Here is a 16,501-nt window from a genome sequence, read left to right on the forward strand (position 1 = left end):
ATAACAAATATAAATATATATTATTAGAAAACTGGTGACATGCTCAATACTTATTTCACCTGCTGTACATATATATTGTACATACACTACTCAACATTGAAATTACAACATCAGGACAGAAAAGTCATGGGACTATGGAAATCACAGGATTAATAGACATGCTGATTAGTGAGGAACGAGTGGCCTCCAAGTATTTGTAACTGCTCGGAGATTTAGTTTTCATTGCGGCAGCTGAATGATTTACAGCTACTAGCCTGCTTGATTAAATGTGTGGATTCCCTAGCAACCAGGCAACCCCCACATGTACTCAGCCTGGCTAGTAGCTGTAAATCATTCAGCTGCCGTGATGAAAACTAAATCTCCGAGCAGTCATAAATAAATACTCAGAGGTCACTGCTTCGGAAAACCCGAGCAACGAGTACACTTGCTCATCACTAATGCTGATGATATGCAAATGATAGAAAAATGGAAGTAAAATCAAGTATGACCAGCATGCGAAGAAATCCATATACTTACTAACCTAGGTATGCTATTGATGAGGTTATTAATGGTTGTATGAGGCTTGTTCTTTCACGCTAGAATGAACTTGGGCACTCTAATTATCAAAATATGCAGCTCAGTGTGCTCAATTGGAGATAAGTCCAGAGATACTTCAAGCAATGGTAGCACATTTAGACTTTGCAAGCTGCTCACAGCATTTTTCTCGGACACTTGGACACTTTGAAGAAATGGCCATAGCACTGATAATTGATAAAAATAAACTATTAACACTATACTTAATTGTATACACACAATTTACACAATAATTATTTGCATATATTTCAGTGAGATAAATGTAATAATGATAGTTACAATCAATGTTGATCTTGAAAATTTATCAAGATACTCATCCGGTATTTCAATACAGCATTAAACAAATTTGAAGCAAATTTTCACTTTTTCTACAAGTGATATTTAGCTTATTATTTGATATTAAAATAATTTATATGTACTCTCTTTTCACACTGTGCAGAATCACTTCTTCCTGTGATGTTAGGATTAAGTTAACATAATCAGTTTAATGAATAAAAGACTAAAAGACTAAAAATGCTTTAATGTAACAACCACTGTGGCTTTTTTAGCATCACTGTATGCTTATGGAAATTGTATAACTCACTTCAATTTTATATGTTTTACATGAATGAAACTAAGCTATGGTACCTTACAGAGCCACCTCAACACATGAGCCAATGTGCCTGTGTATGGCCTAAAGTTTTGAGAATTACACAAATTTTGGTTTTCACAAAGTCTTCGGTTGTAGTGTTTTTAGATATTTTAGTGATATGTTTCTTTGGTTACTGAAGTACAGTTATAAGCATTTGATACATCAAGTTTATGCAAAGACTCCACCTTTTGTATTGACCTTTATTTTTCAAGACTTCTGCAATTCACCCTGGCAGCTGGATATCCGCTTCTTGGCAAAATTCTGACCAATGGCTACTGTTATGACCCCAATGGCGAGGGTCTCAGAGGAACAAGTAAGTCTGCGAAGTACAAAAATCCAGCTCATAGGGCAGTGGTAACTGGGTTGACCATATATCTACTCCTAACGCCAACACTAGAAGTAGCCGGGGAACATGCCTACGTTGGTCGCTAGATGTCTCGCGCCAGCCGGAGGACTAACTACCCCTAGAAGAGGAAAACAAAGACCTCTCTTGCCTCCAGAGAATAGACCCCAAAAGTTGGATACAAGCCCCCCACAAATAATAACGGTGAGGTAAGAGGAAATGACAAACACAGAGATGAACTAGGTTTAGCAAAGAGAGGCCCACTTACTAATAGCAGAATGTAGTAAGATAACTTATATGGTCAACAAAAACCCTATCAAAAATCCACACTGGAAATTCAAGAACCCCCGAACCGTCTAACGGCCCGGGGGGAGAACTCCAGCCTCCCTAGAGCTTCCAGCAAGGTTAGGATACAGATTATGTACAAGCTGGACAAAAATGCAAACAAAAACAAATAGCAAAAAGCAAGAAAGCAGACTTAGCTTAATCTAGCAGGAACCAGGATCAGTAGACAAGAGCACAACAGATTAGCTCTGATTACAACGTTGCCAGGCATTGAACTGAAGGTCCAGGGAGCTTATATAGCAACACCCCTGACCTAACGACCCAGGTGAGCATACAAGGGATGGCAGACATTCCCAGAGTCAAATCACTAGTAACCACTAGAGGGAGCCAAAAAGGTAAAATCACAACAGTACCCCCCCCTTAGTGAGGGGTCACCGAACCCTCACCAAGACCACCAGGGCGATCAGGATGAGCGGTGTGAAAGGCACGAACCAAATCGGCCGCATGCACATCAGAGGCGACCACCCAGGAATTATCCTCCTGACCATAGCCCTTCCACTTGACCAGGTACTGAAGCCTCCGCCTGGAGAGACGAGAATCTAAGATCTTCTCCACCACGTACTCCAACTCGCCCTCAACCAACACCAGAGCAGGAGGCTCAGCAGAAGGGACCACAGGCACAACGTACCGCCGCAACAAGGACCTATGAAATACGTTGTGAATGGCAAACGACACCGGAAGATCCAGGCGAAAGGATACAGGATTAAGGATTTCCAATATCTTGTAAGGACCAATGAAGCGAGGCTTAAATTTGGGAGAGGAGACCTTCATAGGAACAAATCGAGAAGACAGCCATACCAAATCCCCAACGCGAAGTCGGGGACCCACACCGCGGCGGCGGTTGGCAAAACGCTGAGCCTTCTCCGGTGACAACTTCAAGTTGTCCACCACATGACTCCAGATCCGCTGCAACCTATCCACCACAGAATCCACCCCAGGACAGTCAGAAGGCTCCACATGTCCCGAGGAAAAACGAGGATGGAAACCAGAGTTGCAGAAAAATGGCGAAACCAAGGTGGCGGAACTAGCCCGATTATTAAGGGCAAATTCAGCCAACGGCAAGAAGGTCACCCAATCATCCTGATCAGAAGAGACAAAACACCTCAAATAAGCCTCCAGAGTCTGATTAGTTCGCTCCGTTTGTCCGTTAGTCTGGGGATGAAAAGCGGACGAAAACGACAAATCAATGCCCATCCTACCACAAAAGGATCGCCAGAACCTGGAAACAAACTGGGATCCTCTGTCCGACACAATATTCTCAGGAATGCCGTGCAAACGAACCACGTTCTGGAAGAACACAGGAACCAGATCAGAAGAGGAGGGCAGCTTAGGCAAAGGAACCAAATGGACCATCTTGGAGAAACGATCACATATCACCCAGATGACAGACATGCCCTGAGACACCGGAAGATCAGAAATGAAATCCATAGAGATGTGTGTCCAAGGTCTCTTCGGGACAGGCAAGGGCAAAAGCAACCCGCTGGCACGAGAACAGCAAGGCTTAGCTCGAGCACAAGTTCCACAGGACTGCACAAATGACCGCACATCCCTTGACAAGGAAGGCCACCAAAAGGACCTGGCCACCAGATCTCTGGTGCCAAAAATTCCCGGGTGCCCTGCCAACACTGAGGAATGAACCTCGGAAATGACTCTGCTGGTCCATTTAGCAGGCACAAACAATCTGTCAGATGGACAAGAGTCAGGCCTACCAGCCTGAAATCTCTGCAACACACGCCGCAGATCAGGAGAAATAGCTGACAAGATAACTCCTTCCTTAAGAATACCCACAGGTTCAGCGACTCCAGGAGCATCAGGCACAAAGCTCCTAGACAGAGCATCGGCCTTCACATTCTTAGAACCTGGTAAACACGAGACCACAGTAGTAACACAAGCCATTCTGGCGTCTATGAATTTTCCGCTCATTTCTAGTCAGGATTCTATCACATTGCATTAAATCAGGTGCCTGTTCAGACAACACCATGAGGGAATTTGCGGTTTTGCGCTCCCGCAACCGCCGGTCGATTTGAATTGCCAGGGCCATGGAATCATTCAGACCTGTGGGAATGGGAAAACCCACCATCACATTCTTAATGGCCTCAGAAAGGCCATTTCTGAAATTTGCAGCCAATGCACACTCGTTCCACTGGGTCAGCACGGACCATTTCCGAAATTTTTGGCAATACACTTCAGCCTCGTCCTGGCCCTGAGACATAGCCAGCAAGGCTTTTTCTGCCTGAATCTCAAGATTGGGTTCCTCATAAAGCAAACCGAGCGCCAGAAAAAACGCATCAATATCAGCCAATGCCGGATCTCCTGGCGCCAGCGAGAAGGCCCAATCCTGAGGGTCGCCCGGTAAAAAAGAAATAACAATTTTCACTTGCTGAGCGGAGTCTCCAGATGAACAGGGTCTCAGGGACAAAAACAATTTACAATTATTCCTGAAATTTCTAAATTTAAATCGGTCTCCGGAAAACAGTTCAGGAATCGGTATCTTAGGTTCTGACATAGGATTTCTGATAACATAATCTTGTATGCCCTGCACACGAGCAGTAAGCTGGTCCACACCTGTAATCAAGGTCTGGACATTCATGTCTGCAGCAAACACAAGCCACTCAGAGGTAAAGGGGAAAAGAAAAAAAAAAATGAGAAAGAGAAAAAAAAAAACTCAGAATTTTCTTTCTTATAATCCCGCTTCTGCAATGCAATTAACATTTAATACTGGCCTGGCAAACTGTTATGACCCCAATGGCGAGGGTCTCAGAGGAACAAGTAAGTCTGCGAAGTACAAAAATCCAGCTCATAGGGCAGTGGTAACTGGGTTGACCATATAGCTACTCCTAACGCCAACACTAGAAGTAGCCGGGGAACATGCCTACGTTGGTCGCTAGATGTCTCGCGCCAGCCGGAGGACTAACTACCCCTAGAAGAGGAAAACAAAGACCTCTCTTGCCTCCAGAGAATAGACCCCAAAAGTTGGATACAAGCCCCCCACAAATAATAACGGTGAGGTAAGAGGAAATGACAAACACAGAGATGAACTAGGTTTAGCAAAGAGAGGCCCACTTACTAATAGCAGAATGTAGTAAGATAACTTATATGGTCAACAAAAACCCTATCAAAAATCCACACTGGAAATTCAAGAACCCCCGAACCGTCTAACGGCCCGGGGGGAGAACTCCAGCCTCCCTAGAGCTTCCAGCAAGGTTAGGATACAGATTATGTACAAGCTGGACAAAAATGCAAACAAAACCAAATAGCAAAAAGCAAGAAAGCAGACTTAGCTTAATCTAGCAGGAACCAGGATCAGTAGACAAGAGCACAACAGATTAGCTCTGATTACAACGTTGCCAGGCATTGAACTGAAGGTCCAGGGAGCTTATATAGCAACACCCCTGACCTAACGACCCAGGTGAGCATACAAGGGATGGCAGACATTCCCAGAGTCAAATCACTAGTAACCACTAGAGGGAGCCAAAAAGGTAAAATCATAACAGGCTACCTATTCTTGTCTAATCAGTGCTTGTAGTTTATCACAATTTCTGTATTTACCCCCTCCCCTGTTTTTAAAGATTGACTACCGCTGCTTTATATATCAGTTAAACCATTGTTAATCACACAATCATGGACACACGGCTAGCAAAACTAGCACAAGTGGTTGACAGCCCTAATGATCAATCCTCATATTCTCCAGAAGTCTAAAGGTACCGTCACACTCAGCGACGCTGCGGCGATATAGACAACGAGCCGACCTAAACTAGATCGCTGGAGCGTCGCTGTTTAGGTCGCTGTAGAGACGTCAAACACAGCAACTCCAGAACGGACAGAGAAATAGTGTCCCCGATGGCCCCCAATAGCCCCCCAATACTCACCTATCTCCCCCGGTGCTCCTCGTGGCTCCCGATGGGCGCCGCCATCTTTTTTCCGGGAAAAAATGGCAGGCGCATGTGCAGTGCGCCCGCCACCCGGAAGATCTTTGGGGTCTCGGCTGCCGGGGGTAGTTTTTACCGACCCCTGTTTTGCGATCGCCGGTAATTAACTGTTTACCGGCGACCGCAAAAAAAAAAAAGAAAAAGCGATCTGTAATTCTCTGTCCTCTGATGTGATCGCACATCAGAGGACAGAGAAATAGGGGGATTCGGGGACCCTATCATACTCACCCGGTGTCCCTGGGTCCTCCTGCGTCTCCTCTTGCCGGCCGGCTTCTTCCTCGGTAAAGAAAATGGCGGGCGCATGCGCAGTGCGCCCGCCATCTGCTGCCATCTGCCGGCCGGCAGGAGAGACGAGTTGGGGCTAAAATTAGGGTTAGGGTTAGGGTTAGGGCTAGGGTTAGGGCTAGGGTTAGGGTTGGGGCTAAATTTAGGGTTAGGGTTGGGGCTAAATTTAGGGTTAGGGCTAGGGTTAGGGTTAGGGTTAGGCTACTTTCACACTAGCGTTTTTTGGCTTCCGTCGCAATGCGTCATTGGAGAAAAAACGCATCCTGCAAAAGTGCTTGCAGGATGCGTTTTTTCTCCATTGACTTGCATTAGCGACACATTGCGACGGATTGCCACACGTCGCATCCATCGTGCGACGGATGCGTCGTGCTTTGGCGGACCGTCAGCACAAAAAAACGCTACATGTAACTTTTTTTGTGCGACGTGTCCGCCATTTCCGACCGCGCATGCGCGGCCGGAACTCTGCCCCCGCCTCCCCGCACCTCACAATGGGGCAGCGGATGCATTGAAAAAACAGCATCCGCTGCACCCGTTGTGCGGCGCTTACAACGCTAGCGTCGGTACGTCGGCCCGACACACTGCGATGGGCCGAGTACGACGCTAGTGTGAAAGTAGCCTTAGGCTTCTTTCACACTTGCGTCGGTACAGGGCGGTCGCAATGCGTTGGCCCGACGTACCGACGCACGTTGTGAAAATTGTGCACAATGTGGGCAGCGGATGCAGTTTTTCAACGCATCCGCTGCCCAGTCTATGTCCTGGGGAGGAGGGGGCAGAGTTACGGCCACGCATGCGTGGAATTGGCGGACGCTACGTACAAAAAAAAGGTTACATTGAACTTTTTTTGTGACGACGGTCCGCCAAAACACAACGGATCCAGTGCACGATGGACGCGACGTGTGGCCATCCGTCGGTAATACAAGTCTATGGGCAAAAAAGGCATCCTGTGGGCACATTTGCAGGATCCGTTTTTTGTCCAAAACGACGGATTGCGACGGATGACACACGACGCAAGTGTGAAAGTAGCCTTAGGGTTAGGGTTGGGGCTAAAGTTAGGGCTAGGGTTAGGGTTAAATTTAGGGTTAGGGTTGGGGCTAAAGTTAGGGTTAGGGCTAGGGTTGGGGCTAAAATTAGGGTTAGGGTTAGGGTTGGGGCTAAAGTTATGGTTAGGGTTGGGGCTAAAGTTATGGTTAGGGTTGGGGCTAAAGTTAGGGTTAGAGTTGGGATTAGGGTTAGGGTTTGGATTATGGTTGGTATTAGGGTTACGTTTGGGATTAGGGTTACGTTTGGGATTAGGGTTGGGATTAGGGTTAGGGTTGGGATTAGGGTTAAGGTTAGGGTTGGGATTAGGGTTAGGGGTGTATTGGGATTAGGGTTAGGTTTGAGGTTAGGGTTGAGATTAGGGTTATGGGTTGGATTTAGGGTTTTGATTAGGGTTATGGTTAGGGTTGAGATTAGGGCTGTTTTGGGGTTAGGGTTGTGATTATCGTTAGGGTTGTGATTAGGATTATGGATTGGGTTGAGATTAGGGTTAGGGGTGTGTTGGAGTTAGGGTTGGAGTTAGAATTGGGGGGTTTCCACTGTTTAGGTACATCAGGGGGTCTCCAAACACGACAGCCAATTTTGCGCCAAAAAAGTCAAATGGTGCTCCCTCCCTTCTGAACTCTGCTGTGCGCCCAAACAGTGGTTTGCCCCCACATATGGGGCATCAGCGTACTCGGGATAAATTGGACAACAACTTTTGGGGTCCAATTTCTCCTGTTACCCTTGTGAAAATAAAAACTTGGGGGCTAAAAGTCTTTTTTGTGGGAAAAAAAATATTTTTTTATTTTCACTACTCTGCATTATAAACTTCTGTGAAGCACTTGAGCATTCAAAGTTCTCACCACATATCTAGATAAGTTCATTAGGGGGTCTAGTTTCCAAAATGTGGTCACTTGTGGGGGGTTTCTACTGTTTAGGTATATCTGGGGCTCTGCAAACGCAACATAACACCCACAGACAATTCTATCAAAGTCTGAATTCCAAAATGGCGCTCCTTCTCTTCCAAGCTCTGCCGTGTGCCCAAACAGTGGTTTACCCCCACATATGGGGTACCAACATACTCAGGACAAATTGGAGAACAAATATTGGTGTCCAATTTCTCTTGTTACCCTTGTGAAAATAAAAACTTGGGGGCTAAAAAATCTTTTTTGTGGAAAAAAAAAATATTTTCTATTTTCACTACTCTGCATTATAAACTTCTGTGAAGCACCTGGGCATTCAAAGTTTCACCACATATCTAGATAAGTTCCTTGGGGGGTCTAGTTTCCAAAATGGGGTCACTTGTGGGGGGTTTCTACTGTTTAGGTACATCAGTGGCTCTGCAAACGCAACATAATGCCCGCAGACCATTCTATCAAAAGCCTGCATTCCAAAATGGCGCTTCTTCCCTTCCGAGCTCTGCCGTGCACCCAAACAGTGGTTCACCCCCACATATTGGGTACCAGCATACTCAGGACAAATTGGACAACAACTTTTGGGGTCCAATTTCTCTTGTTACCCTTGTGAAAATAAAAATTTGGGGGCTAAAAAATCTTTTTTGTGGGAAAAAAATATATTTTTTATTTTCACTACTCTGCATTATAAACTTCTGTGATGCACTTTGGCATTCAAAGTTCTCACCACATATCTAGATAAGTTCCTTGGGGGGTCTATTTTCCAAAATGGGGTCACTTGTTGGGGGTTTCTACTGTTTAGTTACATTAGGGGTCTGCAAATGCAACATAATGCCCGCAGACAATTCTATCAAAGTCTGCATTCCAAAACGGCGCTCCTTCCCTTCCGAGCTCATCCATGCGCCCAAACAGTGGTTTACCCCCACATATGGGGTACCAGCATACTCAGGACAAATTGGACAACAACATTTGGGGTCCAATTCCTCTTGTTACCCTTGTGAAAATAAAAACTTGGGGGCTAAAAAATCTTTTTTGTAAAGAAAAAAAATATTTTTTATTTTCACGACTCTGCATTATAAACTTCTGTTATGCACTTGGGCATTCAAAGTTCTCACTACACATCTAGATAAGTTCCATAGGGGGTCTAGTTTCCAAAATGGGGTCACTTTTGGGGTGTTTCTACTGTTTAGGCACATCAGGGGCTCTCCAAATGCGACATGGCGTCCGATCTCAATTCCAGTCAATTTTGCATTGAAAAGTCAAATGGCGCTCCTTTGCTTCCGAGCTCAGCCATGCGCCCAAACAGTGGTTTACCCCCACATATGGGGTGTCAGCGTACTCAGGACAAATTGCACAACAACTTCTGGGGTCCATTTTCTCCTGTTACCCTTGGTAAAATAAAAAGTTGGAGGCAAAAAGATCATTTTTGTAGAAAAAATACGATTTTTTTATTTTCACGGCTCTACATTATAAACTTCTGTGAAGCACCTGGGGGTTCAAAGTGCTCACCACACATCTAGATAAGTTCCTTAAGGGGTCTAGTTTCCAAAATGGTGTCATTTGTGAGGGTTTCCACTGTTTAGGCACAACAGGGGCTCTCCAAACGTGACATGGCGTCCGATCTCAATTCCAGCCAATTCTATATTGAAAAAGTAAAACGACACTCCTTCTCTTCCAAGCTCTGCGGTGCGCCCAAACAGTGGTTTACCCCCACATATGGGGTATTGACGTACTCAGGAGAAATTGCAAAACAACTTTTGTGGTCTAATTTCTCCTGTTACCCTTGTGAAAATAAAATTTGGGGGCAAAAAGATCATTTTTGTACAAAAAATACGATTTTTTTATTTTCACAGCTCTACATTATAAACTTCTGTGAAGCACCTGGGGGTTCAAAAGTGCTCACCACACATCTAGATAAGTTCCTTAAGGGGTCTAGTTTCCAAAATGGTATCACTTGTGGGGGGTTTCCACTGTTTAGGCACATCAGGGGCTCTCCAAACGCGACATGGCATCCGATCTCAATTCCAGCCAATTCTGCATTGAAAAAGTCAAACGGTGCTCCTTCACTTCCAAGCTCTGCGGTGCGCCCAAACAGTGGTTTACCTCCACATAAGCGGGAATCGGCGTACTCAGGAGAAATTGCACAACAAAATTTGTGATTAAATTTCTGTTTTTACACTTGTGAAAATTAAAAAAAATGGTTCTGAAGTAAAATGTTTGCAAAAAAAAGTTAAATGTTCATTTTTTTCTTCCACATTGTTTCAGTTCCTGTGAAGTACGTAAAGGTTTAATAAACTTCTTGAATGTGGTTTTGAGCAGCTTGAGGGGTGCAGTTTTTAGAATGGTGTCACACTTGGTTATTTTCTATCATATAGACCCCTCAAAATGACTTAAAAGGTGATGTGGTCCCTAAAAAAAACATGGTGTTGTAAAAATGAGAAATTGCTGGTCAACTTTTAACCCTTATAACTCCCTAACAAAAAAAATGTTGTTTCCAAAATTGTGCTGATGTAAAGTAGACATGTGGGAAATGTTATTTATTAACTATTTTTCGGGACATATCTCTCTGATTTAAGGGCATAAAAATATAAAGTTTGAAAATTGCAAAATTTTAAAAATTTTCGCCATATTTCCGTTTTTTTCATAAATAATCGCAAGTAATATCGAAGAAATGTTACCACTAACCACTTGAAGTACAATATGTCACGAAAAAACAATCTCAGAATCAGCGGGATCCGATAAAGCGTTCCAGAGTTATAACCTCTTAAAGTGACAGTGGTCAGAATTGTAAAAATTGGCTCGGTCATTAAAGAAGTTGTCCACTACTATAACCTTTTTTTTTTTTTTCATAAATCTTGCTATTATGGGCCACTGAAAACATCTACTGTGTTTATTTTAGCAATATTACCTTTTATCATGCTGTAGCAGCACATTTTAGTGCTGGATTCAGCTCTCATGGGGTTAATCGACAACTTCCTTTCTCCTGAGTCATTGTGCTCTAATACTACAAGTTCCATGATGCATTGCACTGCTACTAAGCCTGAACCTAGCACACCCACTCCAAAACACACCCCAACCCCTCCCTCCTCTCCCTCCTCTCCCTCCTCTAGCTTCAAAAAGATTTGTGATGTCATTTCTGTCCAACCTCCTCTTTTACATTTGTCCACACTCCATTACACAGATAGAGGGAAAGATAGATAGATAGATAGATAGATAGATAGATAGATAGATAGATAGATAGATAGATAGATAGATAGATAGATAGATACAGATATATCTATATATTTATTTCCATAGATATGTCCATATCCATGTTTCTAAACCCCTTCACCCCCTGGAGCTTTTTTGTTTTCGTTTATCGCTCCCCTTCTTTCCAGAGCAATAATTTTTCCGTCAGTATGGCCATGAGAGGGCTTATCTTTTGCAGAACAAGTTCTACTTTTGAACGCCATCATTGGTTTTACCATGTCGTGTAGCAGAAAATGTGAAAAAAATTCAAAGTGCAATGAAATGGCAAAAAAGTGCAATCCCACACTTGTTTTTTGCTTGGCTTTTTGGCTAGGTTCCCTAAATGCTAAGGCTGTGTGCACACGTTGTGGATCTGATTGCAGATCCGCAGCGTTTTTTGCTGCACTGAATTGCATCAAATCCGCAGTGTAGTGTACTACCAATGTAAGTCTATGGGAGCCGCAGACTTGTTGTGCACATGCTGCGGAAAAAGCCGCAGCGAAACCGCACCAAGAACTGAATCAAAACCGCACCAAAAACTGTATCAAAACCGCACCAAAACTGCGAAACTGCACCAGGTTTTGATGCAGTTTTTGGTGCAGTTTTGATGCAGTTTTTATGCTTTTTTTGGTGCAGTTTATGCGCGGTTTTAATGCCGTTTTTGGAAATAAGTAAATAAACGGAAAATGTGCATGATTTGAATGGAAACATGCATGAAAAAACGGATTCCAAGGCCGGATTCATCATTTCACAGCTCAGTTTCATACTTTTTTTGCCGGATCCGTCGCTGTGCATCTTTTCGCCGGACAGAAAAAACGTTCCTCTGTATGTGTTTTCCATCCGGCGGAAACAGCTTTTTTGCCGGATCCGGCAAAAAACGGATGAAACTCTATGAGAAAAAGACGGATCCGTCGGAAAAAAATGGATCCGTTTTTTTCAAAACTCGCCGGATTGTGCCTCACGGCAAAAACCTGATGTGTGAAAGCAGCCAAATATATGGATAGATACATCTATGTATCTATAGATATATCTATAGATAAATATATCTATAGATAGATATATCGATAGATATATAATAGAAAGGCCGATGTTTCTATAAGGCTACTTTCATACTTGCGTTTTTCGCAATCCGTCTTTTTGGGAAAAAAACGGATCCTGCAAATGTGCTCGCAGGATGCGTTTTTTACCCATAGACGTGTATTAGTGAAGGATCGCGACGGATTGCCACACGTCGCGTCCATCGTGCAACGGATGCGTCGTGTTTTGGCGGACCGTTGGCACATCCGTCACGTCTGCCATTTTCTACCGCGCATGCGCGGCCAAAACTCCGCCCCCTCCTCCCCGGACTTCAGAATGGGCAGCGGATGCGTTGAAAAACTGCATCCGCTGCACACGACGTGCACAAATTTCACAACGTGCGTCGGTACGTCGGCCCAACGCATAGCGATGGACCCGTGCCGACGCAAGTGTGAAACAGGGCTTAATGAGCGTTTAATTTAATAAAAAACTGAAAAAAATGGCGTGGGCTCCCGCGCAATTTTCTGCGCCAGAGGGGGAAAGCCGACGGCCGAGGCCAATATTTGTAGCCTGCTATGAATATCAGCCCGCAGCTGTCTGCGTAGCCTTTACTGGCTATTAAAATAGAGGGACCCCCCCAAAAAATGACATGGGGTCCCCCTATATTTTATAGCCAGAAAGGCTACGCAGACAGCTGCGGGCTGATATTAATAGCCTAGAGAGGGGCCATGGATATTGGTCCCCCCCCGGCTACAAATACCAGTCCGCAGCCACCCCAGAAATGGCGCATCTGTAAGTCTACGTTCACATTAGCGTTCGGTGCCGCAGCGTCGCCGCATGCGTCATGCGCCCCTATATTTAACATGGGGGTGCATGGACATGCATTGTGCTGCGTTTTGCGACGCATGGGTTTTTTTGGCCGCAAGCGTTGGGCGCAGAGGACGCAGCAAGTTGCATTTTTTTTGCGTCCAACTTTCGGCCAAAAAGGACGCATGCGTCGTTTTAGCGTGCGTTTTGTTGCGTTTTTGTTTGCGTTGTGCGTTGCGTCTCTGACGCTGCGGCGCACAACGCAAATGTGAACGTTGGCGTTCGGCGCCGCAGCGTCGCCGCATGCGTCATGCGCCCCTATATTTAACATGGGGGCGCATGGACATGCATTGTGCTGCGTTTTGCGACGCATGGGTTTTTTTGGCCGCAAGCGTTGGGCGCAGAGGACGCAGCAAGTTGCATTTTTTTTGCGTCCAACTTTCGGCCAAAAAGGACACATGCGTCGTGTTAGCGTGCGTTTTGTTGCGTTTTTGTTTGCGTTGTGCGTTGCGTCTCTGACGCTGCGGCGCACAACGCAAATGTGAACGTAGCCTTAGATGCGCCAATTCCGGCACTGAGGCTGGTTTCACACTTGCGTTTTTGGACGCTGCGTTTTAGCGCTAAAAAACGCATGCGTTTTTTTCCTATACTTAACATTAAAAACGCATGCGTTTTTTCACATGCGTTTTGACGCGTTTTCGGCAACGCATGCGTTTTTGAACGCGCGCGTTTGTTTGCGTTAAAAACGCATGTGTTTTTATAGAAAAAAAACAGAAAAAACACTGAAAAACCACCCACCACCATCAGGGTGATAAAGGGATCCAAACCCTAACCCTACCCCTATAACCTCACCCCTAACCGTGTAATGAACATTTTATGACATAGTGCCACGATATTTAAGTGCCACATATGTAAGTGCCACGTATGTAAGTGCCACGTGCCACGTATGTAAGTGCCACGTATGTAAGTGCCACGTATGTAAGTGCCACGTATGTAAGTGCCACGTGCCACGTATTTAAGTGCCACGTATTTAAGTGCCACGTGCCACGTATTTAAGTGCCACGTATTTAAGTGCCACGTATGTAAGTGCCACGTATGTAAGTGCCACGTATGTAAGTGCCACGTGCCACGTATTTAAGTGCCACGTATGTAAGTGCCACGTGCCACGTATGTAAGTGCCACGTATGTAAGTGCCACGTATGTAAGTGCCACGTATGTAAGTGTCACGTATGTAAGTGCCACGTATATAAGTGCCACGTATGCAAGTGCCACGTGCCATGTATATAAGTGCCACGTATGTAAGTGCCACGTGCCACGTATTTAAGGACAATGGCTCATGCAGTGCATCACTGAGGTTACTATAGTTCACTGGTCTCACTTTATGGCAAAAAGCTGCGTGGGAACTTTCTCATACAGCATGCCATAAAGTGAGACTAGGGACTATTTTCTCACAGGGGCGTAGGAATACATTGTGGGGATTACATTGTGGAAGGATACCTTCCTCCCCTCATTGTCTTCCTGGAGCCCCTGGAGAGTGGTTGCATCAGCAGATGCTCCTGTTCTCCACGGGAGATCGTCGTGGGACACTCGTTTTAATTGGATTTCTGCGGATCAGGGAGTATATTGGTTGTTTATTATTTTAATATTTTTTATGACACTGGCTTCGGGGATCAAAGTGACAAGTGATGGTGAGTATGTAATCTGTTATATGTACTGTATGTCTGTATGTATGTATGCGCATGTCGTCGCATGGCGTCGCATGGCGCATGCCGTCGCGTGGCGCATGTTGTCGCATGGCGCATGTCATCACATGGCGCATGTCGTCGTATGCCGTTGCATGGCGCATGCAGTCGCATGGCGCATGTCGTCGCATGGCGCATGCCGTCACGTGGCGCATGTCGTCGCATGTCGTCGCATGTCGTCGCATGGCGCATGTCGTCGCATGCAGTCGCATGGCGCATGTCGTCGCATGGCGCATGTCGGCGCATGTTCTGTATGTGTGTATGTACTGTATATGTGTGTTTTTTTTTTGTTTTGTTTTTTTTTACATTCAACACATTAGCCGGATGATGGGACTACTACTGTCCCATCATTGGCTAATGTGTCACTGACTGTCACTGTAGCAGGCAGAGCCCGATGGGACTTGTAGTCCCATCAGACAATGCCTGCACACAGAGACACACACACACACACACACACACACACCAAAGACCACCCCACCCCCCGCAGCAGACCCAGCACATACCGGCAGCAGAGCCCCGGCGCCGTACCTACATACCGGCGCTGGCACGCAGAGCACCGGCGCCGGCCCCCACCCCCACATACCGGCGCAGAGCCCCGGCGCTGTACCCACATACCGGCGCGGGCACGCAGGGCACCGGCACCCACCCCCACATGCCGGCGCTGGCACGCAGGGCACCGGCACCCACCCCCACATGCCGGCGCAGAGCCCCGGCGCTGTACCCACATACCGGCGCTGGCACGCAGAGCACCGGCGCCGGCACGAACATACAGACCCCAGCACCCGCACCTTCATCATCCCTGCCTAGCCCCGCCCGCCCCCAGCACAGCCCCGCAGGCAGCCACCAGCCCCGCCCACAGCCCAGTCACTCTTGATGAGTGACTGCTCTGACTGTGCGGCTGGGACACACCTGCTGCTGACGTCACGTCAATTTCCAGAGCCTGGAAATTGACGTGACGTCGGCGGAAATAAGCGGCGGCTGCAGCCTGGGGGGTCACGTGACCCGGACTCAGCCGCCGCTACAGCGCCGCTCACAGGCAAAAACGGCAACAAAAGGTATTTGCACAATTCATCAGGGGCCCCGGGGGGATACATTGGGGGGTTAATTGAAAGTAGTGGACAACCCCTTTAAGTACCAAATTGGCTCTGTCACTAAGGGGTTAAATAACTAAAACAAAACAGAGCAGGGTCCCCTCTATTATTGATAACCAGCCACGATAAAGCTGACAGCTGAGGGTTGCAGCCCGCAGCTGTCAGTTTTGCTATTCTGGTGATCAAAAATTCAGGGGAACCTGAGTCATTTTTTATTATTATTTATTTATTTATAACTCAGGCGCCACTGATGAATACTCCCATCAACTGGCGCCTGCTCTCGCTGTAAACAGAGACAGCATGGGCAGACTGATGGAAGTAATAGTCTTGTCAGCCGACGCCTGTGATCAGAGTTACACTTTTTACCTATGGTCACACCTGCGGGCTCACGCTGTCATCTAACAGCATGGGAGCTGCAGCGCTCTGGCCGGCAGTAATGATCTTACCGCCGATCAGAGCTAGTGTTTGCCATACTGTCATGCAAATGACAGAGTGGCAAACAATGGATGCTTGGGCCTGCCATTCATGTGAATGGAGACTGAGTTCGGATACTGTTCTGGTACCCGAATCAAACTT

Source organism: Ranitomeya variabilis, chromosome 2 (assembly GCF_051348905.1).
Source record: "Ranitomeya variabilis isolate aRanVar5 chromosome 2, aRanVar5.hap1, whole genome shotgun sequence".
NCBI lineage: Eukaryota > Metazoa > Chordata > Amphibia > Anura > Dendrobatidae > Ranitomeya > Ranitomeya variabilis.